Source organism: Papio anubis, chromosome 3, assembly GCF_008728515.1.
Source record: "Papio anubis isolate 15944 chromosome 3, Panubis1.0, whole genome shotgun sequence".
Classification (NCBI taxonomy): Eukaryota; Metazoa; Chordata; class Mammalia; order Primates; family Cercopithecidae; genus Papio; species Papio anubis.
The window spans coordinates 59,339,176-59,364,968 of NC_044978.1; the positions used below are offsets into that span (position 1 = coordinate 59,339,176).

General features: G+C 38.0%; 1 long non-coding RNA gene across 1 annotated transcript; it reads left to right on the top strand.

Moving 5' to 3' along the window:
* Positions 1 to 287: 287 nt before the first annotated feature.
* Positions 288 to 21,434, top strand: LOC103884634. The gene is made up of 2 exons (XR_647309.3): positions 288 to 327; positions 21,258 to 21,434. It is a non-coding gene; the product is annotated as an uncharacterized LOC103884634 (long non-coding RNA).
* The last annotated feature ends 4,359 nt before the right edge of the window (positions 21,435 to 25,793 follow it).

Here is a 25,793-nt window from a genome sequence, read left to right on the forward strand (position 1 = left end):
TTCCTCAAATATTATCAACTATTGAACAACCTTTGTTGAGTATAGATAGAATGGAACTCTTTTAAATAATATGCAAAACTCAATTGTCACATATAATGCATTCTAAAATAATACAAACTGCATTATAATATGAACAAACCGTGCATAAAAATCACATATGTGCTTGTAATTCCAGCACTTTGGGAAGCCAAAGAAGGTGGATCACATGAGTTCAGGAGTTCGAGACAAGGCTGGACACCATGACAAAACCCAATCTCTACAAAATATAGAAAAAGTAGCTGGGTGTGGTGGCACGTTCCTGTAGTCCTAGCTACTTGGGAGACTGAGGTAAGACGATTGCCTGAGCTCAGGAAGCAGAGGCTGCAGTGGGCTGAGATTGCACCATTGCCCTCCAGCCTCAGTGGCAGAGCAAGACCCTGTCTCAAAAAAAAGAAAAAAAAAAATGTTAGGCATATAATTGGCATATTTATGCATCACAAAATCTCCTACATTTATCTTCCAACAAATTCTGAGTTCTAGAAACTAATTTTACATAAACTATAATGAAGTATTCTCTTATGTAATATACCTTATAGGCAAGATTAAGAAACACATTTATACCTCAGTGTATTAGTTATATATTACTAATAAATTATTCCAATACCCATGGTACAATTTCTGATCATAAAGTTATGTATTTGAAGAGGTATGTGTACTTATTCAAGTGAATGAAACATTATTAGTCTCCCTCGCTATGGAAACAAATTACATATTTCAATCTCAACAATTTATCAGAAATGGATCCAGTATAATAGCAACAATGAATAAAACATTAAAGATATGTGTATAAAATATATGCAGATAAAATCTACTGAAGTATTATTTTCAAATGTGCAAAATAGTTGATAAAACCTGCTCAAATGTTTTAAAAAAAAGAAATTTGAGGTCTACAAGCATTAGGTCATAGATAATAAATCATTTGTTTCTGGTTGTTAATTTGTATTAGCATATATGGGTTAAAGCCACAATTATTTGAAGATGTTTCATAATGTGTTGTCCACAGATTTTCTCTAGGCCCAAAATCTAACTTAAGAGCTTGACATTCCAGTAACAAGAAAAGCCTATTCAGAAAGAAGGAGCAGGTCACAGAGCATAAAAGACAAAGCAAGAGGGCCTAAGAGGGGGTCCTTTAGTGCTCACTTTCCTCCTGCCTTATTTTGAAATCCATAATTTTTCTCTGCACAAAGCCAAATGCTTTTTGGAAGTTTGCAGTTTAGCAGACTCATTTGTGAAGTAATTGTTTTCTTCAACATAAGCTAAAGCATATACTCTGTTGATGTTGAAAGATATGCTGTTTCCTATTACAAAATTTATTTCTGTAACATGAGAAAGATATAGAATATATTTGTTTTTATTTACACTGTAAATTTCTTTGGCTAAGAACTAAACAAAAGATTATGGTGTTTAAATTTCATTCTCTATTTCCTTTGAGGCTTTTCCCTTTGAAGATGTCACATCCATCCTCTCACCAGTATTTTTATGGCATAATTTGGGACTCTATTTTATATTAATATTTTTTCAGTTATTTTGTCAACATCATGCCCCAGTAAAATGGGACAATTTCACCACCTTTTTCCGTTGCCTCCTTCATTTTACCTTCATGGAGAAAGACTGCGCTTTACCTGTCAAGTTCAAGGATGCAGATTAGGTTTCAGAGCGTATGGAATAATGGTTATTTTTTGAACTTCATATTCTCTAAGGTCTGAAGACATAACCAGGGTCTTAGACTACAGCTGTTTCATGAAAGCACATTCACCTCTCTGTCTTTGTCACTTCCCCCCACCTCCTCTGACCATGCTCTGTCCCATGCGGCTGGGACACTCAGATGAACAGCTAGACTGCACTTCTGCTCAGGAGATGCCTTGGTGAGAACACTCGAAAGAAAGGCACTAGCCATCGAGCTGCTCTCTAGCCATAGGATTCTCTTGATCTTTTGTTTAACTTTTATCTGTTGATTTTTATTATCTTTATTTCCTGCTAGAGCTATAGGATTCATGTTTATTTTAGTTTGTGAGCTGAGAAGCCAACAAAAATTGAACCATTCAGCCTGCTTTGGTTCTAAGCCCTGGCTTGTTTTGAACCTAGGTAAAAAGAGTTCTGCAAGTGCTTCCATCTACCTCACCATACGCCGCACAGAGTTTGCTGACTTGGCACACTGTTCTTCACAGTAATTGCTTTCTGAACTCCAGAAATGGGTACTTTTTAAAGGACAAGATTGTAGGCTCTTGATGTCTCCCCTTCTCCTTTCCTATTTATCTTTCTCTGCTTTACAAATTTATGGCATTTATATTTATGTAAATATATTATATGTGTTTTATTTATTTATATAAATATGTCTGCTATATTTAAATTGATCTATACATAAAAATGTAGATAGACAAAGATATAAACTAGATATAGATACAGCCCTTTTAAACAAATATCACATGTTCAAAAAATTGAAGGCTTTGAATAATGATAAATAGGATTCATATTAGTAGGCATCACAATATTTAAACATGTAAGGACATAAGTAGATATTAAATGTCATGTCTACTTTAATAAATGTAAATGTAAAGAAAGAATATTTCAAAATCATAATAGTCATTGTATACTTGTCATGCAAAGTAGATTGGGAGAAAGATTATCTGTCAAGATGAGAACAAAGGACTCAGGATGGATTACTAAACCTCATGTAGAAACTAATGATGATAAAAAAGATCTACTGAAAACGTTTGACAATATGGTTTTCAGCTCCAGACTGCACTTAGATATCCCCACCATAAAACTTTTCCCAATGTTGTTCTCAGCAGAATTTGGAAACTCCCTTGACTTTGGAGCCTTCTTTTTGAACCTTCTTTTTGTTTTATATTAATATAAGTAAACTATTTAGAGTCAGGATATCTTTGAGCTATAATTTCTTCCTTGGAAATAGTGTAAAGATATCCACATATGTGTTGCTTAATAAATTATTTTTTTGAAGAATACCATTATTATTCACAATTACATGAATAAAACAGATTTATACCAATGGACCTTCAAAACAAAAAAATTTTTAAAAAAATTCATTTGTTCAACAATACTTATCAAGTGCCAGACACTGTTTAGGCACTTGGGATATATGATTGAATTAAATATACAAGAATTCCTGTGTTCATATAGCTTACATTTCAGTAAGAAAGATAGATAATAAATAATAATCATAAAGAGTTAATAAAATTAGGTTAAAATATGATAAGTGCAATGGAGAAAAGAAAAACCAGGAGAAGTTAAAGGCCATAGAGAGTGGGGACCTGGGTGTGGGGAGAAGAGATCACTCATGTAATGTCAGTCAAGGTAATAACCAACAAGAGGCAATGAAATTTTCACCAAGTGGAAATAGTGATGCATCTTTGGCAAATATACAAATTCCAGATTTTTGGTTAACATAGAATCCACAGAAATCATGGCTGAAACAATAGCATCAAACCGTTTGATGTGAATAGTTTCAAATTAGAAAACTGAAGCAGACTTCCAGAATATAAAGGGTTTTTTTTTTAAATAAGAAAACTATAGCAAATGAGTATTCTACACTCTCCCCAAAATAGAAACTGAAGAGCAGACTGCTGCGCTATTTCTCTAAGAGAGCTGACTACTATTATATCCCCCAATCACATGCCAGCTGAGAAATTTGTTAGTAGAAAAAAAAAAAAAAATAGTGAATTTAATGCTTAGCAATCACCCACGGCAAAATCTTTTGTTGTTGTTGTTATTGTTTTCTTTAAAAATGTCTTCACTATAAAAGAAGACACAAAGCTATAATGCAGAGAAAAACTTAGAATTAAATTTAAGATTATTACTGAAGATATCTTTTGAAGATGCCATTTAGTACAGGCTTAACAAATTGCTTTTTACTGAAAGCTCTTTGGTACAATTGAATGACTTTCCTTCTCCAATGCAGCCATCAACTGCTTAAATCAATACTGACGAACCCATTCTGTACAATACCACCTGGGCTACAGAGAATAATTTTTCAATTATAGAACCATACATATTAGACACAATGCAGAAAATATATACTAAGTGGCAAACAGATATTAAGAAATCTGCCTCTGATTGGAGCGCTAAACAGAGCAGAGAAATGGACTTTCAACTGCACATTACATTCTGAAGGGGCTCACAGGCCCACAACATGGCAAAAAATTAAAGAGAACTTGGGGGAATAAATCTCTGTGTCTCTACTAGGGAACAGGAAACCAATGAGCTTTGACGGATAGGGCTGTGATTGTTACATGATTTTGTGTGTAAATATGCCAAAAGATTGCTCAGCTGCCATAAAGCAGCGTGTACAATAATGAGAGAATATTAAAGAAGTTCATCATATTTCATAGAAAAGAGTTCTAGACAAAAGTCAAAACATCTAGGATGACTTTCTCAACAAACTCTCCAGTCAGCAAACAGTGAAGTCTTGGATTCTATCTTTGATAAGAGGATTCTTATTAGATGACCTCTAGGATCTCTTATGTCTTGTAGAATCTATGATTATATAACATAACTTTTATTTATGCATCTACAAAACAAATGACTTACAAATGCATCTACAAAACAAATGATTCCAGATAAATAAAGGATTTTTAAACTGATGAATAAATAAATACCAATTAATTAGGCCCACTTTTTAAACTTGATCTTGTGTCTTTTTTAGAATTTAACAGATTATACACTATTATTTACTACTGCAAGAAGTGTCTAAGCTTTTGAATGTTTGTTAATAACAAGCATTCCATGCTATTCATGACTCTGATTGTAATATATATTGTTAATGGGGAAATTTTATTGCTATATTTGCAACAAATGAAAAAAATGTGATTAAATAAAATCCTTTAAAAATTTGCTATAGTTCACTAAGAAAGAAAACTAGAACAGAAACAAAATTGTATATTTAGTTCATCCCATAAAAATATTAGGTGAGTCTCCAGGGATGCAGAGAAAGAGAAAATTATAGTGTCTTTGCATTTCTTTTGTCATATCTTTGCTTCTGTTTTCATATGTGTAAGGTAGGGTAGGTAAGAGTGACTTCACATGTAGCTCTAATAAGACTATTTGAAAGAATAAGTAAGAATACATATTAGAGAGCATGGGAAACTGTCATAATTAATTAATTTTCATTAAAATTGGTGTAGGCCACATTCTTTTTGAAAAGTTACAATGTGAGAGTCCTAAAGTCATTCACTGATACAGTACAAGGACATGAGAATTAGAGACTAAGTTGATTAGTCTCTTATTAACACAAGTGTGTTACACTTGATTATTATTACTTATCACTCAAATTACCTTTCTCCACATTTATATGTATATTTAAAATGTTTTTATTAATACTTCTAATATCAATTTAAGAATTATTAACATGTTAATGCAAATTATTTTAAAGATTATATAAAAATATGTATAATCTTAAAACAAATATAAGTATAATAATATATAAAATATTCCAATTATGAGTTCTTTTTTAAAAAGTAATAGAAAAAAATTAACTAAAAATAGTTATCTCACTGCTACAATCACTTATGTTCATGAACATCATATTATCACTTAACTTTTCAGAGCCCTTACAAAATTTTAATTTATATTCCACAAATGCTGCCTTTCTTAAAGTTCAGTGTTATTTACTATATTGAAGCATTCACAATCAACCAAGTACTGAAATTTTCTAATAACTGACTGACATTTCATTTAACCTTTTTAAATAAAATAACATATAGAATCTATTTCCTTGAATCAATATGCAAGGTGGGGCTAATCTTTACTTGATTCAACAACCCAGAGATAATAATGTGGCATATCAGATGCTTTATTAATAAAAATATTAGTTTACTATTAGGGGAATATGAAGCCATGCATTTTTTCATGCAGTGTTCAATATTCGATTAAACATTACTAAAAATACATAACATGGTTATTTACTCAGCTAAAAAAAGTTCTTACAAACTCTTCTTAGTTCTCAGCCAAAAACAAATACCTTAAAAATACTCAGCTTAATCATCAGGATCTAATTGTGAGTATCTGTAAAAGAAAAACATTGAATTAGTAAGACTATATTTAGATTCTATAACTAAAATTAATGTTCACCTATTAATCATGAGATTTGAGATTAATGCATTTTCTTATAGATTATTTTTACTTTGTCATAGAATAACTTGTGGCAGACCAAATCTCCCTCCAAGAACAACTAAAAAAGTGGATAAAATATATTCTAAAATATATGTGTGTTTGAAGGTGTCAGAGAGCTACCTCAGGTAGGACTTGGGCAATCAAGATCATGAATACCAAGGAAACTCAATGAAGTGATCCTGACATCCCACCCCACGTTTTCGTCAAGCCATTTGCCCCAGTTATAAGCAGCATGAAATAAGGAAGTGAAAGGCCCCAAGCAGAGATTTTGAAAGTTTCACAGGCTTAGAAAAACAATAATTAGATTTTAGGGCTACAGAACTGCCATGACATAAGGGAACAAGATCTAGAAGTGGCAGGAATCCAAAGAATTGAATGTAACCTGAGCTGGTTCCCCATTTGAGAAACTGTCCGATTCCCTAGCCCTACAGATGAAACAGAATACAGCAGCCAAGAAGTCAGGAAGCTGAGTAAACTTTTGCAGTCTTCCAGTGCAGCAGAGCAAGGTTCAGATTCCACCAACGAAGAGAGCCCACAAACACCTTAGGTTCTCAAATGAGACTATTTCTAAGAAAAAATAATCAGACCAAGTCTCGAGAAGAGTTAAATCCACTATTGAATCTGTCCAATCTTTAATTGAATCAAGATGATAGTTTCCTAATCTATATGTCTGCCACCAGCTAAGAAAATTCAAATAAATCAATGTTTAATATATCCTCTCTTTTGAAAAAAAAAAAAAAAAAATTACTCAGATACTTTGTTTTTAATAGTCAATGTTTCAAAAATAATAAAAATTAAGCATTGCAAGTAATGGGATATAGATTAGTACATAAACATATTTGTTTGCTCTATCTGCTAAGCAAGCCAAAAAATATAACGACTCACTAGCGATGAACACACCCAGCATCCAGATTTTGCTTTTGAAAACCAATGAAAGGAACCAGCAGCCCTCAGAGACATGGCTGATTCTCATACTGAAACAGAGAGCCTGGGACATATTACGGCATCAGAAACTAAGGAAGTGCTAAAAATAAAAAGGAGACTGGTGGGGAGAGAGAATGGAGGAGGGCATGGGGCATCACAAAGGGACACAGGAAACAACCGAAAGAGTTCCAATGGCCAAATCTGAAACAATTTGAGCAAGAAAATAGGTAAAGAGTAAAATGAATGATTGAGTTAATAAATTGAAAGTGATAGGCAAACTTCCTATGTAGAAGAATTCCAAGTAATCTATGCAAATAGTTGTAAGTCAAGCATATACCCTTGATATGATGTGATGAGATGGCACTTTACTGATGTGTTCTTTCTCCAAAAACTGTAACCCAGACTAATAATAATGAAAACAACACATAAAATCTAATATAATGAAATCCTGTGATATACCTGATCAGCATTCCTCAAATGTCAAATTATCAAAGTTATTAAAAACAAGAAAAGTGTGAGAAAATGTTACAACCAAAAGGCGCCTAAAAAGACATAACAACTAAATGTAAAGTGATATTCTAGATGATAACCTGGATCACAAAAAATGACATTAAGTAGAAACTAAGGATATCTGAACAAAATGCATACTTTAGTTAATAATAGTGCATGGATATTGATCAATTTTTGTGATGAATGTGCCATGGTAATGTAAGATGCTAATAATAGAAAAAACTGGGTGTAAAGGTATATGATGACTCTTGGTATCATCTTTGTAACTTTTCTATAAATCTAAAACTATTCTAAAATAAAAAGTTCATTTAAAATGAGAACAAAATGAAAATTAAAGGCTTATAAATGGGTCTTCAAGTGGTTCATAGGTTGGAGCTTTCAGCCATAGACTTTAAAATAATTATGATTAATACATGAGAAAAATATAATGACATGATGAATTTTACCAGGGCACTAGAATCTTTTGTTATGCAAATAAAAGCTATAAAACTAAACAATATAGTAATTGAATTTAAGGGTTGAATAGCAGATAAGAACCTGCTAAAAAGAGGATTACCAATGTAGAAGACAAATGACTAGAAAATATTCAAATTGAAGCACAGGGACATCAGAGTGATTAATTTATAACCAGTTTGTTGAACAGACATGGCATGTGGATAGCTATTAAACGCACATATACATTTACACATTGATATGATTTGGTTGTGTCCTCACCCAAATCTCATCTTGAATTGTAGTTCCCATAATCCCCACATGTCATGGGAGGGAACAGGTAGAGATAAGTGAATCACGGGGGTGGTTTTCCCCATCCTATTGTCATTATAGTGAGTTAGTTCTCACAAGATCTGAGGGTTTCATAAGGGGGTTCCCCCTTTGCAGGGCACTCATTCTCTCTCCTGCCAGCCTGTGAGGAGATGCCTTTTGCCATGATCATATGTAGCAGGACAAGCCTCAGACAAAACCCCTCAGATACCAAGTTAATGAAGGAAGCGGTTTATTCGGCCAGGAGCATCAGCGAGACTCCTATCTCGAGAGTTGAGATCCCCAAGTGAGCAATTCCTGTCCCTTTTAAGGCCTCACAACTCTAAGGCGATCCACTTGAGAAGGTCATGATCGATTGAGCAATTGGGGGTACGTGACTGGGGGCTGCATGCACCAGTAATTAGATCAGAACAAAACAGGACAGGGATTTTCACAGTGCTTTTCCATACAATGTCTGTAATCTGTAGATAACATAAGCAATTAGTTCAGGGGTCAATCTTTAACTACCAGGCCCAGGGTGTGGCGCTGGGCTGTCTGCTTGTGAATTTCATTTCTGCCTTTTAGTTTTTACTTTTTCTTTCTTTGGAGGCAGAAATTGGGCATAAGACAATATGAGGGGTGGTCTCCTCCTTATTCTGCCCCCCTTTGAGAATCTCACTCAATACTGGGAGTTCTCACTTTCATTCTCACTACCCATGTCTTCTTGCAAGACAGATCGATAGTGATTCATATAGTACATTTGTGCTGAAGAATTTTGGTGAACTAAGGTAGTGGTGAAGCTTTTTATAATTTGAAGAAGTACAGGTAGCAAACAAAGGAACAGTAAGCTAGTTCCTATTACTATTATAACTCCTATTATAAGAGTTTTAAATACTCCTAGCAATGGGAACCATTTTCCAAACATGGCCCCAGGATCAAATACATGCCACACTTGCACAGGCACATGTGCTAGTTTTGTAATATCTCTAACTATGTATTCAACTACTTGCCCTTGATCATCTATGTGTAGAGAGCAATTAGTAAGGTTAAATTTCCCACAGACCCCTCCTTCAGCTGCTAGCAAGTAGTTGAGAGCCGAGCTATTTTGATAGATAGCATTTCTCATCTGAGTTTCTTGCTGGGCCAGAATAGTCAAGGCTCTGCTGGTTTTATTAGTGATTATTTCTAAGATAGTTTGTAACGGTGTGATTCGTTTGATCATGTAAATGGGGATCTGGTATCCCCACGAGCTGTCTTGTGCCCAAGTAGCAGGCCCATAATATTGTATGATTCTCTCAGGGGGGCCATTCATCATCTTTCCAATTTCCTATAGCTATGCTTCTCTTTTCATGGGAAGCATAGACAGTGAAACCCAGGATTTCACCTGTTTTTATGGGCAGTAGGAAGAAAGATGGTTTAATAGTGCCAATAACACAACTACCTGCCCACTGGGCAGGTAATTTGGCATAAGATCTATGCCCACATATCAGTGGGAACTATCCAGTCCCGGTGGGACTCCAGGTGGGTCTGCACAGTTTGTAACTTTGGGAATTTACTAAATGGATTCCTCTCTGATTTGAACTCCACCAAGTGACTGTTTTTGTGGTACCACATAACATGAAGTGACATTGAGAGACTGGGCTACATGCTTGGCTAATTGCAAAAACGAATTTCTTGTTTTTCCTGAAATTTCTGGTACTGGCACATTTAGTTCATCATAGAAAGTTTGAAACACTGGCTCAGGAGAGCGTTTGTAAAGTTCTTGAACCAAGATATTTACTCAAGATCCGGTCCGGCCCCATGGATTCCTAAGGTCACACACTCCCCTTTTTTACAGGGAGGATCAAGGGGATTGGCTTACTAGCTCTAAGGAGTTACACTGTCCCTTAGTACAGGAAGGGCCATTTTTTTCCTTTCTGAAGGTGGACTGGATCCTTTTCATTTTTTATCCAAGTGGCCCAAATGACACAAGACCAGTATCCACATTCATTTCCACACAGTCCTAATTCATGACAAATATACTTATTTTTGGTCATATAGCCTTTTTCCCAACTAAAAGAGCCACATCCCGTTCCTAACATATTGCTATTAATGACGGCACAGGCATCACATTTCATGATTATGTGTTTGGGCACCCCTTTTTCTTCTGTTCTGGCTAATACTTTATATGTATCATTTGTGAGTCCCCACTAGTCTTCAGTCCTTAATCTTATTTCAAAAACTGTGGACATGGGAGGCTCAGAGGGGTCAAAACACACATCTGGTTGGTCGTTTCCTGGACTACATACCTTGTACTGAGTGTCATTATATAAACATGTTCCTTTTAAAGTTCCTAGGCATTCATAGTAACTATAGAACAGAAAGATTGTTTTACCTTGTTGCCCTACCTCGGTAACCTGATGTATACACTGAGAGCAGTCTTCCATGTGGGGAAAATCAGCGGAAGTTTTTACTACACAAGTCCAAATTATAAGGAAAATGAGTCCCACGATGATTCTCCTCATGCTTCAGCCGTGTGTAGACCAGTCAGCTTCCAGGTGTGAATGCAGCAGGGCTTGTCCTCCTCCTCAGAGTCACTTTGCAGGGATTGTCTGGGCTCGGTTTTCCCTCCCAGGTTTCATCGGCTGCAGGTTTCACACGGCTGTGGTGGATACAGGCTGGGATTCCTTCTACCTTTACAGCCGTGGGAGTGGTCAGGATGACGGTCTGAGGTCCTTTCCACCGTGGCCGCAAAGGGGCTACGTTCCAGTCCTTGATCCACATGTGATCACCTGGACAGGAAGGGTGAACTGGGGAGAATAAGCTGATGGGACACCTCTCATTTACCCAAGTTGAGATTGTTTGTGTAATTTTTCCTAAAGCCTGTAGCTGTCACTGTAATTCAATTTCACCTAACTCTCGGGGCATGCCTGGAAGCTCCGATAGTATAGGAGGAGACCTACGATACAGTATTTCATAAGGGAAGTATTCTGTTTTCTTAGAAGGAGTACATCTAATTTTAAACAATACCATAGGAAAGGCCTGTATCCACTTTAATCCAGTTTCCTGACATATTTTCCCTAAACTATTTTTGACAGTCCGATGCATTCACTTCACCTTTCCGAAACTCTGAGGTTGGTAGGTAGCATGTAGCTTCCGAGTGATTCCTAATGCCTTTGCTGTCTTCTGTACCAAGTCAGCCACAAACACCGACCCGTTATCTGAGCTGATTCTTACGGGCAGTCCAAACCTAGGAATAAGATCTCAGAGAAGCACACGGGTCACCTCGTAGGCCTTTTCAGTTCGTGTTGGATAAGCCTCCACCCACCCAGAGTAAGTACACACAAGAACTAGCAAATACTTGTTACCTCCACATTTCGGCATTTCTGTGAAATCCACCTGAAGATCCTCAAAAGGAGCCACTCCATAAGCCTGTATGCCTGGCAGAACAGTGGGGTCTTGCCTCGCATTGTGCTGTCGGCAAGTAACACACCGTTGTGCTACTGCTGGCAAGTATGAGATGTAGAAGTACCAGCCTAACAATTTTTCAAGTGACTCTTGACCTAGATGAGTGGTTTCGTGCATGGCCCATACGATTGTGGCTCTCAGCAACTGTAGCACAGCTACCCTCACATCTGGCAATCTGATCCATCTTGCTTTTATTATTTGCTCCCCTTCTGCGTGGAAGAAGTCTTTTTCTTTCTTAGAATAGGTAGGTACCAGGTCAGGTGTTTGAGGGAGTAAGGGGGCTGCTACCGATGCCCGGTAAGGGGTAGATGCTGCTTTTTGAGCTTCTGAATCAGCTCGAGAGTTTCCTAAGGCCACTGAGATGGAGGCTCGCTGGTGTCCCCTGCAGTGCATGACTGCCACCTTCTGAGGTTTCCACACTGCCTCTAATAATTATAGAATTTCTTGTTGATATTTTATGTCCTTTCCCCCAGACTTTAACAGGCCCTTTTCCTTATATAATGCTCCATGCACTTGGAGGGTTAGAAAGGCATATCGAGAGTCAGTGTAGATATTTACAGTCTTACCTTCAATGAGTTCTAGAGCCCGAGGTAAAGCAATGAGCTCAGCCTTCTGGGCTGAAGTGCCCTGTGGAAACGGTTTGTCTTCAATGACAACATCCAAAGTTACCATCGCATATCCTGCACATCTTTCTCCTTGTGGGTTGATGAAGCTGCTTCCTTCCACGTATAACTCCCAGTCTACTGATGCCCATGGCTGGTCCCATAGGTCAGGTCTACTAGAATAGACTGAGTCCAACACCTCTACACAGTTAAGTTTGACCGGGCTCTCTGATACTGGGAGCAGGGTGGCGGGATTTAGGGTGTTACAGACTTCATTAGTTATGCAGGGATTTTCACCTAGCAAGCTTTGGTACTTGGTTAATCTAGCATTTGTTAGCCAATGATGTCCTTTGGTATTCATCAAAGTTACCACAGCATGGGAGGCCTTTATATTCAGGTTTTGCCAAGGGTTAATTTATCTGCTTCTTGTACTAACAGGGCTGTTGCTGCCAAGCCCCTTAGACATGGTGGCCAGCCTTTGGAAACCCCATCTAGTTGTTTCGAGAGATAGGCCACTGGCCTTGGCCACAGTCCCACAGTCTGTGTTGAAACTCCAACTGCCATTTTTTTCTCTTTCTGACACATAGAGTGTAATGGGCTTTGTCAAATCCGGTAGTCCTAGGGCTGGGACCGACATAAGTTTTTCCTTTAACTTACAAAAGGCTTGCTGTTGTAGAGGCCCCATTCAAAAGGCTCCTGGTTGACCCCCTTTGTAACCTCGTACAAAGGTTTGGCTAGTACTGCAAAGTTTGGAATCCATAATCTGCAAAACCCCACAGCTCCTAGGAATTCCCTTACTTGCCTTCTGGTTCTAGGTTCTGGTAGGCTGCAGATGACCTGCTTTCTTTCTGACCCCAGGCTGTGCTCCCCTTTCTGAATAGTGAATCCCAGGTAGTGTACCTGCTGTCTGCAGATCGGAGCTTTCTTCTTGGACACCTTATACCAACAGTCCTCTAGGTGCCAAAGCAGGCCCTCCGTCCCTTTTGCCCACCTGATTGCCATGGAGTGTCCTAGCAGAAGGTCGTCCACGTATAGGAGCAAGACGCAGCCTAGGTCTTTAGCAGGAAACTTTTGCAAGTCTCAATCCAGGGCCTCCCCAAAGATAGTAGGGGAATTCTTGAACCCTTGGGGAAGCCAGGTCCAAGTGTACCAAGTAGGGACACCTGACTCCGGATCTTCCCACTGAAAGGCAAACAGTTTCTGGCTCTCAGGAGCTAGTCTGATGAAGGCATCTTTTAAGTCCAGACAGGTAAACCAGCTATCCTCAGCCAGCAGCAGCCCTAACAATGTGTAAGGGTTAGGAACTGTTGGGTGCAGAGTCACTGTAGCTTGGTTGACCAAGCACAAGTCCTGTGCTGGCCGGTAATCCTTGGTCCCTGGCTTAGGGACAGGCAGGAGGGGGGTGTTCCATGGAGACTGGCAAGGAACTATAATTCATTAGCTTTCAAGCACTTGAGATGAACCTGGATTCCTTCGCTTCTCTGGGAACCAGATACTGCTCTTGTCTAATTGGTTGGGCCCCAGGCTTAACTTCTAGAGTTCGGGGACTTGGTTGACCACCAATCCTAGAGGATTATCCTTTGCCCATACTCGGGGCCATTGCTTAGTTAGAGATGGTTTTATCTCTTGACCTGGTTCGGTTAGAAAAAGTCTCCATTCTTCTTCCTGGGGGACAGTAAGAGCCATGATAACTCGTGTTCCGGTAACTTTAGCTGTAAAGAGCCCTGTTTTGTAAAGGAGATGGTGGCTCTCAGCTTGATAAGCAAGTCTCTTCCCAGCAAGGGAAAGGGACAGTCAGGCATGTATAAGAACTGGTGAACTAGTTCTTGCCCCCCCCCCCACCGAGCAGGTCCGTGGTAGACAGAAAGCCTGGTTATTGGAAACTCCTGTTGCTCCAATTATATCAATGGTTTTCTTTGATAAGGGAGTGACCTGGGTGATCACTACTGAATGTTCAGCACCAGTGTCGACCAAAAACTTAATGTCCTTGCTCCCAGTTGTAATCCTGACCGTGGGTTCCTTGAGGGCACTTGAGCCCGGTCGCCATCAGTCCAATAGCCATTCAGCCAGATTGAACAAAGCTCCCTCGTCTTTATCTGAGGTCTCTTGTTCTGAACCACCCTGCTTTTCCTTCAGGTGGGGACACTTACCTTTCCAATGTCCTATTTCCTTACAATAGGTGCATTGGTTACGTTGCAAGCATGGGCGATTAGACTGGGTATTCTTCCCAGAACCCCCCTTTCCCTCTCGTTTTGGGGGAATTCCCCTAATGGCCGTGGCCAGTAAGTTGGCGTTTTGCCTAGCCTGGCGTTCACCTTTCTTATGGCTTTCTTTGCGATTTGTTGCATCTCTATTCACAACACTTGATTGGCTATTTCCAGTAACTGTGAGGTATTCATACCCACAAACCCAGCCTGTTTCTGCAATTTTCTCCCGATATCTTCTGCACTTTGACTAACTAAGGCCATGTTAATCATACGCTGATTTTCAGGGCTATCTGGATCAAAAGGAGTGTACATGCGGTAAGCCTCACACAGTATTTTCATAGAATTGCACTGGACTGTCCTCTTTTCCTTGGATGACCTCAGAAACCTTATTTACATTTGTAACCTTTTGAGCCTCTTTCTTTAGACTTTCTATTAATGCCTCATGGTACCGTCTTAGCCTCTCCATGTCTGGTCCCTCATTCAGGTCCCATTGGGGGTCTGTTCCTGGCAGCTGAATTCTTATATATTCTTGGGGGTTTTGGTAATCAGCTGGGACGTGCTCCCCTAGCCATTTAGTTGCTACTTGGAGCACCCTTTGCCTTTCATCTGTATTAAAGAGGTACATGAGCACCTGGTGGCAATCAGCCCAAGTAGGATTATGAGTCTGTAATAATAGTTTGGAGCAAGTCATTTAAAGCTTGAGGCTTTTCAGTGTAAGATGGAGTATTATTTTTCCAATTGAGGAGGTCAGCAGAGGCAAAATGTTGATACACAAAGGCATGCTTTTCCACCATGTGTCTGTCTTCATCTACCCCAGCATATTGCTGCTCTCTCAGGGGCATTTGGATTCCAGTCTTGGGCAGTAAGCAAGCTGCCAAGGGAGGAGTTTCTCCCACAGCTTCACTTCCTCTTTTGTCTACTCTGGGTGATCTAGGGGTGTGGTTATCTGGTGGAGGTGGAGGTGCTGTGGGCTCAGGGGTGGGGAGCCCTTCCTCTCAATAAGGAGGGGATATGCTGGTACCAATTCCTGCCATGATTCTTCTGGTGTTGGGTTGGACAGGACTTTTGGTGCTGACTTCCCTCAGCGGGTGGAGCGAGAACCTTCCTTAACTATCTGTCCCTTTGCTACTAGTACTGCTGCTGCCTGTTCTCTTAACCACTGTGGGAGGTCCAAAACTAGCTGTAACCAAGAATCTATATATGGGAAGTGATCTGGGTGCCCTGGCTTACAGGTTACCCTGTGCCATACTTTCGAGACAAGGGACCTGTCCAGACTTCCTTCTGATGGCCAACCCACCTCTCATGCTGACCAGTCTATCTCACACAAAGTTCTAAGTTTTCCTGGTGTCATGGTGACTCCATAATCTCCCTTAAATTCCTTTTTGAAATTTTTCAACATTTTTCCTAGTGGAGTGGGCTTACTTTGTTCCTGACCCATGTTTCCTTGAGACAAAACACCACGCTCACACCACACTCACACCACAAAACAAAGAACGGGTGAAAAAGGCACATACACACCAAACCAGAATCAAAACCAAAATCAGAGTATCAAGAAATCCAAGCAAGGTCAAAACCAAAGTATCAAGCAATCCAAGTCAAGTCAAAAACAAACCCAAAGTGCTGGTACAGGCATGCTGTGGGTGATCAGGCCATGCTTCCACTCAAACGGATTGGGCAAGTTCTAAAGACTAGTCTTACGAAGTTTCAGATGTCCAGACTCCAAGTGCCAGTTCCTTCCTGGTGTTCAGCCACTGCATTGATCCTCCATGGGGGCCTGCCATGCACTGCTCTGGTGAGGCGTTCCACCGGGGCAATTGCCTACCCGGGAGCGCTCTCAGGATTCGCATGGCTCAAGCTGGCCAGAGTTCCCCACAGGGATGCTCCACAGGGCAGGCCTAAGCTGCCTAAGAGGTTGCCTCAACCGTCTATCAATCACCTTGCTTCCCAGTCAGGGAACCAAGAAATGTAGCAGGACAAGCCGCAGACAAAACCCCTCAGATACTGAGTTAAAGAAGGAAGCAGTTTATTCAGCTTGGAGCATTGGCAAGACTCCTGTCTCAAGAGCCTAGCTCCCCAAGTGAGCAACTCCTGTCCCTTTTAAGGGCTCACAACTCTAAGGTGGTCTGCTTGAGAGGGTCGTGATCGACTGAGCAATCAGGGGGTACATGACTTGGGGCTGCATGCACCGGTAATTAGATCAGAACAAAACAGGACAGGGATTTTCACAGTGCTTTTCTATACAATATCTGTAATCTATAGATAACATAAGCGATTAGGTCAGGGGTCGATCTTTAACTACCAGGCCCAGGGTGTGGCGCTGAGCTGTCTGTTGTGGATTTCACTTCTGCCTTTTAGTTTTTACTTCTTCTTTCTTTGGAGGCAGAAATTGGGCATAAGACAATATGAGGGGTGGTTTCCTCCCTAAGTAAGTTTCCTGAGGCCTCCCCAGCCATGCAGAACTGTGAGTCTATTAAACCTCTTTCCTTATAAATTGTCCAGTCTTGGGTATGTCTTTGTTAGCAGTGTGATAAAGGAACTAATACATACATACAACTTCTTGTGTCACATCATAGTTTCAAACTTAAATTCCATGTGAGAAAATTTCCCCTGCCTCTGAACGAAATCTGTGTCAAAACAATGACTATTGTGATATTAACAAGAGTTCTAGATCATTTTTTATTATAAATGCAGTCTTGAATATCTTTTATTCCCAATTAATAATATCCAGTCCCATCTCGTAAAAAAAAAAAAAAAAAAAAAAAAGAAAAACCTATAAATTTGACTTTACAATAATGTTTTTTCCCCTGTCCCAGCTTGAAATTTCCAGACTGTACACTGGCTATTGGAATAAGGTGGTCATTCTTCCCTCTCTTCCCTGACTTCTTGGCCCTCTAACAGCTGTTTCTTCACCTTAATAATCGGGTAGGGGAAAGAAGAGGCAGAGGAGAGGGAACTTCTTACTTGGCCTCTGGGCTTCCTACTTACTTGTCTTGGAAGATGATCAAAACTGATTCTATTAGAAACACTACCAAGGGATCCTGCATCAGGCTCCTTTCTGCAGTCCTCCACAGAATTTACCACTATTTCTGGTAGTTTTCCATGACACCTATCTCAGCCACTGGTATCCAATAATAGGGCTCTAACCTCATTCTTCTGGTTTGGCCTTTGTATCTCCACTCAATATTATTGGATAAGATTCAGGATTACTCCATATTGTCTTTCATTCCCACAGGGTCCCTATTTGGTCCTAGTAAAGCACTCATCAACCTGAAAAACTTACCTGATAAACTCTTACCTGAGCCACTCTGGATAAGTGTTACCCTTATAAGCTTGCCCAAATAAATTCTGGGACTACAGGGCAACTCAATCACTCTCTTGGGTCCACTTTAAAAACATTTCATCTCTGATCCTCTAGATTTGCAGGGTCGCTCCCCAATTTACATTCTGTGTTAGCTTTCTCAGACATAATTCCATTATTTCTCTGTCTCTCAGATGCATGGGAAACAGTTGAAAGACCTCCAAAGGGTCTCCTTTTGAAGCCCTACTCGCTAGATGTCTGGATATAGGGTAGCACTCCATTACACATCCCCCAAGAAGAAGGAGGAGATTCCACATAAAAATGATTTGTCTCAAAATAAGTCACTTCACCCTTATCCTCTTTTGTGGCCTTTATTGGTTCCTTTTTATAACCAGAGATTTAAAAATTATAAAATAGTCTTTCCTTCTTCATATGGAAATTCCACAAAACTTGCATGAAGTGTCTATTTCCCATATATTAATACTTTGCTATTCTGATGTAAATTATATCACGACTTCACTTAAAATCAAGAAATCTTGTTTTAACATCCAGTTATAGTTTTAAATATGTAATAAAATTACTATAAGGCCTCTGTTCAAAACCCTCCAACTTCTACTATAGGTGACAATGAAGGAGACTGTAGTACCTTAATTATTCCAACAAAAACAATTAGAAAAAATAGAGAAAATACAGAACAATATTTTAAAGGCACAGATGAGCAACCAAGCCAGTCAGGAGACAAAAGATGATATCTGAACAAAAAGGAAAGTACACTAAAGAGAGCCCTTGATAATTTTTTCTGGTATTTCCCTTCAGGCGTTTTCTGCTTAGCTCAGGCAATGAGTCATAGAAAACGTAAAATTTCAAGCCACGATCAAATTCCAGTGAATACACACTTTAAAACAAAAAAAAAAAATGACAATTATAGTAATGACAAGGATGTGGACCACCTGCAATTCTCCAACACTATGTATATGAACATAAATCAGTTTAACCACTTGGAAAAGTGTTTATTTTTCACTAAAGTTAAAAGGATGTGCATTAAATCTAGCAGTTGCATTCATAGGTATCTACTCAGGAGAAATAAGTACATGTGTACAAAAAGATATTTACAAAAATACTTATAATAGCTGAATATTTGCAATATGCTGAACCTGTAAATAATCCAAATGTCCATCAACAGAAGAATGGATAAATAAATTATATGTGTAGAAGGGAACACTGTATATAGCAATGAAAAAGAATGAATTGGGGCTACACACAACAATACAGATGACTCAGAGAAATGTTATTTTTTAACAAAAGAAGCTAATCTCAAAAGAAAACAGTATGATTTCATTTATATAAAGTTAGACAGCAGGGAACGCTAATTAAGGTGATAGAAGTCAGAATAATGGTGAGTTTGGAGTGGGAGATGTTATTTAGAAGAGGACATGAGGGAGGCTTCAAGGCTTCTGTTCATGTTCTGTAGTTTCGTCTGAATGGTAGCCTAGTGGGGATATTCATTTGCAAATTGACTACGAAATAAAAAAATAAAATCGAAACTTTCACAAAGGATTACCTGCCACCAGTTTGACCTCATCACTTTACTGTTCATGTCCTCCTTATTCACGTTGTTCCTGCACACCGGCCTCCTTGTTATCCTCAAGCATAGCAAGCATGCTATCATCCAGAAATGTTTGCACTTCTTTCCTATGCCTAGAATACTCTTCAGAGAGAGCCACATATTAAATCTCTTGCCTCCTTCAAGACTCTGCACAAATGTTGCCTTCCCTGATAATTTTATATAAAATACACACACACACACACACACACACACACACACACCACTCTCCTCTTTATCCTGGTTACTATTCATAGCCCTTACTATACCAGTTATTAATATATTTAGTTATTTTTTGTAAATATGTTCTATATATTTATAACCTTTTGTAAGCCCTAGAAAGCTGAGAATGTGTTTGTTCCAATAACCACTCTCTGTCAGTCTAAAACCATGCTTGGCACAAGGTAATTGCTCAGTAAAAATGTATTCAATAAGTGATGAATAAATGTCCCAGTCTAGAAAAAAACATGCTATTTTTAAAAATCAAACTTACAGTAACTCCTCACTTAACATTGTCAATAGGTTTTTGGAAACTGTGACTTTAAATGAAACAAAATATAAGGAAACCAGTTTTACTAGTTTACTGGTATAGACTAATTGATATAAACAAGAGTTTAGTTCCTACAGCATATTTCTTGTCACAAAAACATCACCAAACTTATCAATAAAGACTAGAACACTTCTAATATTAAATGTTGAAATAAATGTGAGCTATACATACATTTAAGAAAGGTTAATTTTACAAAGTACGATAATTACCTAATTTTTCTAGTTGAGGGCCATGGGTAACCAGAGGCCATACTATAACTGAGGGTACAAGCTGGGAACCAGCTCTAGATGGGAATCCATCCCATTGCAGAGCACATTCACACACATACACACACTTGGATGCACCAGTTCACCTAACATGCACGTCTTTGGAATGTGGAAGGAAACAGGAGTTCCCAGAGAAAACCCAGGCAGACAGGAGTGGAACATGCAAACTTCACACAGACAGTGCCCTGCTAGCAATCAATTGTTTTTTTCTCATCAATGTTATAATGGAATGATATTGAAGAAAATTATGTTATTCAAGGACCAGCTGCATGTTATTAATAAAATATAAATTAACGTTTTATAGATTGTAAATTCCATAATCAATTTACAGCAAATAAAAGCCTATTGAAATGTTCTTCCTCTTTGTTGCAAAGTTTAGTTTTAACAGCCTTTAGAATTCAAACAGGAAAAAAAAATTCAAAAAAAGAATTACACCTAAAGTTGTCATCAGTACTAATGGCAGCTACTTTGTAACAGTGGGAAAAGTTATTCTCCTTCTACTTTTCTCCTCCCATCCCCCATTTATTCAAAGTAGTCTCTTAGGTTCTGTTATATTCACTATCCTTTTGATATCTACATCAGATATTATCCTTTTGTACACTCCATAGTTTTACTCTATTGCAGACACAGAATGGTATTTACTTTTCTATGTTCCAGTTCCTTCATCCCTGAAAACCATGTTGAATTCATAAATTGTTCAATAATTGTAATCAGACATGTTTATTAGTTCTTCAATCCCCCCACCAATCTTGCCCTAAAGCCCCATATAAATATTATCTTCTTACATATTTGTATTGCTAATATAAACACCTTTCCTAGCTTGCACCTGCCTTTTGTAAGTATATAGGCCCACTTGAAGCACAGAGAATTTACATTGGTTTAGTCTGTGGCCCAAAGAGGAAAAAAATAATAATAATTCTTCTCTGTCCTTATTTTGCCAGAAAAGAAGCAGCATTGACTACAGTAAAGAAAGAGTGCTCTTTACTTCTACAGTAAAGAAAGACAACTCCTGGTCACAGGTGCAAGAGCCCTACTCCTCCTAAAGCAGAAATTCTGCCTGGTGATCTGGCATCCAGGAATTTAACATTCTCAATTAAATGAGGTGGTCTTACCTTCTAGTCTTTCTTTTTTTTCAGAATGCTTGAAAGATCATAGCATTAATCATGAAAATAATAAGCAACTTCTGTTGCAAGTGTCTGCACTTAATCCTAAGTATGTTCCAATTCTGCACATTTGTAACATTGGTTAAGGAACTACCCCTTGGGGTCTTAAGTTATGAGTGGACAACGTTTATGAAATTAAACTAATCCCAAGAAGAAAATTCAGCATTAGTCAAATAAATGGGGTGCTAATACTAAATAGAGCATTTTATCTTTTACATACTTAATTCCTACTTTTTGATACTCTTGCTAAACCCAAATATCATGACCTGTAAAATAATCTTGAGTGAAAACCTAAAGAACTGAGGTGAAAAACATCAGCGCGATCAATATGAGTACCTTCTGGCTGCAGCAGGCAATCTCATTGCATGCAGCCCTTGGCATAGTGCTGATGCCTATGGCAGGCTCAGGGCAGTGTTTGGCAGGCACTGGTGGAAGCTGATAGGACAAAGCCGACAGGCACCTGCATACCTCCTGTTTTCAGGGAACAGCAGTGACTGAGCAACGGGCAACACCAGAGAGCAGAGTAGGTAAGAAGAGAAATGGCAGCTGCCAAACAGTAACCAAGCACAAGTCTGTGGGCAAAACACCAAAATCATTCAGAATTTACAGAATGAGTTAGAGGAATTTGCGGGGTGCTAGAGTTTCAGTGGAGCCAATACAAGTGAATTTTGGCAAATATTTCTGTTACTAATTTAGAAAGGCAGTTTTATCATTCACTAACTATATAAATTTGGAAAATATAGTTCTTGGCTTCAGTTGACTCATCTTTAAAATGTGAGATAACAGCTACCTGGCAGAATTGTTGGAAGGATTAAATAAACATATACAGTTGACTCCCATGTATCTATGTATCTATGTATGTATCTATCTCTATCTATCTATCTATCTATCTATCTATCTATCTATCTATCTATCTATGTATCAAAATGTACATAAAAATCTTGGCAAATCCTAATACTATATACATGTTATTATTATTATTATTACCTAAGTCTCCTTCACCCCTGAATGCTGTGTCCTGGGGAGTATTAATTACACTATTTATAAGAGACTGCATGTCATGGCAGGTGAGGGAACTCATAGCAGAGAAAGTAAAACAATAGAAAGTGGACACAAAAGCTGACAAGAGTAGCAACTTCTGTTCATATTCCAGTTTCAAGGAAATAGTAAAAATGGACATGTAAGTGCACTGGCTGACTGCTTATTTAAGACATACTTTAAAGCTAGTTCAGGTAGTCAGGTTTTCTAATGTGATAAATGAATTAAACTGTGTCAGTTTCAAACTGTCACCATTAGAATCTAATTCAAATTTAAACAGCAATTTAAACAGTATAAAAGATTGCCCTCATCAGTGCTCCATAATCTTAACCTTTGGAGCTTTCCACAGCATAGATAGCAAATTGAATTAATTATTAGCCCTTCACCTAGGGGACCTACGTAGAATTCAGCAGCTCAGAAGACAGCTAATGAGATTGGTAGGTTCATTCCAGTCCCCAGTGTACTTTAATCCCCAACACATATCCACCTGTCGTATTTTCCTACTTTTTTTTTTTTTTTTTTCAGAGAACATAATTCTAAGAAGTCAGAGTTGGCTGACATTTAAAATCCTCTTTGTAGAGTGACTTACTCGTATATACCAGTAAGGTCAAAGGAATGTCGTGTAGAAAACCACAAAAGAAAAAAAATTAATATCCAACAACAGAGTTGATTCCAATTGATTCCCATCATTTTGGGAGTGCATTTCTATTTCTAATATCTTCCATCAAAGCAAAAATCTCATTACATATTCATTAATTCATTTATATATTCAGTTAGTACTTATAAGCAATGACCATATGACAATTTTTGTGGGTTCTGGGTACTTATTATCATAGAAATTATTGCGTGGTGGGACATACAAACAGGTTAACCAACAATTTTATTAAGGGATAGCAATATATGTAAAAGAGGGAGTATGAAGTGCATTACCTGGACTGGGAAGAGTCAAACAGGTTTCTTGAAGAAAATGACATCTAAGTTGGATCCTGAAGAATCAGTAGGCATTAGTTAAGCCTTGGAAATAAAATGAGGGTCTAAGGTAGTATATCTCAAGAAGAAGCAATGGAATATCCACAGTTCTGGAACTTGAATGTGGCTGCGACATAAGAGTATAAGAGGTGGGTGTTAGGAGAAGACACTGAAAAGAAGAATAAGCTCAGTACATTGTAAGACATTTAAAGAAATGTTGATTGTTTCCAGAAGACAAGGACAACTAATTTCTGCTAGGGATCGTATCAGATTTGCGTTTCAGAATGATTTTCCTGGCAGCATTAGTACTAAACTGGCAAACATGTGAAGAGGCTCTTGTAAAGTTAAGTTACTGATCATGATGAACTAGACTAAGGCAAAAACAATGAATATAGAGAAAAGTGAATGAGATTGAAAGATATTTGATGTAGTAAACAGAACTGATGAATAGATGACTAAGGAGAAAATGATGTAGGAGTCATTTTAAAGGTTCAGCTTTCTTGTTTGATCCAACATGTAGGGGATGCTTTTGGTTAAAAAAAATAAAATCCTAGATACATATTTCTAACTCCCCATTGGAAGCTAAATCTCCATGGGGTGCTAACATTCTGCATGTGTTCTGTTCCAGACTACCTTTTAAAGGATGTTTGTACAACAAAGACACTCAGAAGATGCAGTGCCCAGGTCTTGGGCAGAGTGCAAATTTTTAAATAAAGATAATGTCTTACTGCAGTGCAAAGGTTGGAAAAGTTTGCTAGCAGCTGCATCTAAAAGCTTAGGGCTGCCTTGGCTTAGAGTTCCTCAGCTGTGACACAGCCCCACTGTGTGTGCACAACTGGGCTCTCCTCTACACTGTTCCATGGGATTGGAGGCCTGGCAAAGGGAACTGATGTAAACATACAGTTCCTGCTTCCTGCTTTGCCATGAGTAAAAATGTTCTTTTTCTCTGATCCAGTAGTCTCTTGTTTTCTGGGACCTCCATGAAACAGTAGCAAGCTAACTTGTTATAATGTAAATAAATTTCAGATAATTCACAATTCTTGAACACTGCCCCCCAACACCACTTTAAAATCATTTAAGGTTGTGGGTTTGGACGATTTGTGGTGATATAAAGTTATTATATTGAGGGTAGAAATTTAGGGTTTAAAAACATGTTAAATGTATTTGAAACATTTCCAGTTTTGTATCTCTATGAATACCTAAGTTCTATGTTTTTGTGTGTCAGTTTGTGTTTGTACATCTAATTTTTGATAGGTCAGTAACTAGCATATTACATTTGTATCCAAAGTTTTAAAATTCCAAAGTTGGCTTTTGCAGAGCTGAATTTTCATATTTGGAATCAAAAACTTAAAAAAAATACATAAATCTAGATTTTAACATTAGAGAATGCAAATTGGCAAGTTTGTAAGAAATTTTATTAACCCACTTAAAGTTTCCTGCAATTACTGCTGAATTGCAACCAATAACTTAACAAATAAGAGGATTCTGACATGAAAATTATAAAAGCAATGATACATTGTATAGCTAAAATTTTTAAAAAAAAGTTATTTCAAGAAATGTTTGTTAGTATATTCTACAGGCTAGAAATACAACAACGAATAAGGAATCATCCCTATTCTCAAAAACTGAATACTGTACATAGAAAAATTGAAGCTGAGTAAAAAACAAAACATTTATTTTTGTTAAGTATGCATACTAATCTTATGGTTCTGGTCAAAGAAATATGAGGAATTTAGAAATCTTATCATCTTTACTTCCAAGTATTCTACCTTTCTTTTTCCCTGAGTATGATAATTCAAAAGAATGATATACCCATGGTCAATTAATAAGCAATAATAGTCCCCCCAACATGTCTTCTAATTCTTCTTATTCTAACATTCATACCTTGACTCTCTGAATATATGCCATAAAAAATGTTGGTTTTCTGTCATGGGTCTAATTATTTATATTAAAGACTCAAAGGAATAAGGAGAGCTTAAAACAGCACTATAGCTAGCTATAAGGACCAATAAAACCTATGCCTACTTACTAAATACTATAGCTGTTCTTGTAGTAAAAGGTTTAGCTCTGAGCATCTAGCACATTGGTAAGTCTATCCAATTCACAAGTTAAACATGCAGTATCTTCCTAGAAAACATAGTTTCCTTGAAGATTTGGAAAACAAATGTGATGAATTGTGGAACTCTTAAAAGTGTGAAAGCAAAACCTACAGTTTACTATTTTTCCTTTGGCAGCTCATTCTCATAGGGTTTGATAAAGTTAAGAAAGCTGAAAACTTTTGTGCAGGAAAAAATTTGGTACTAGGCA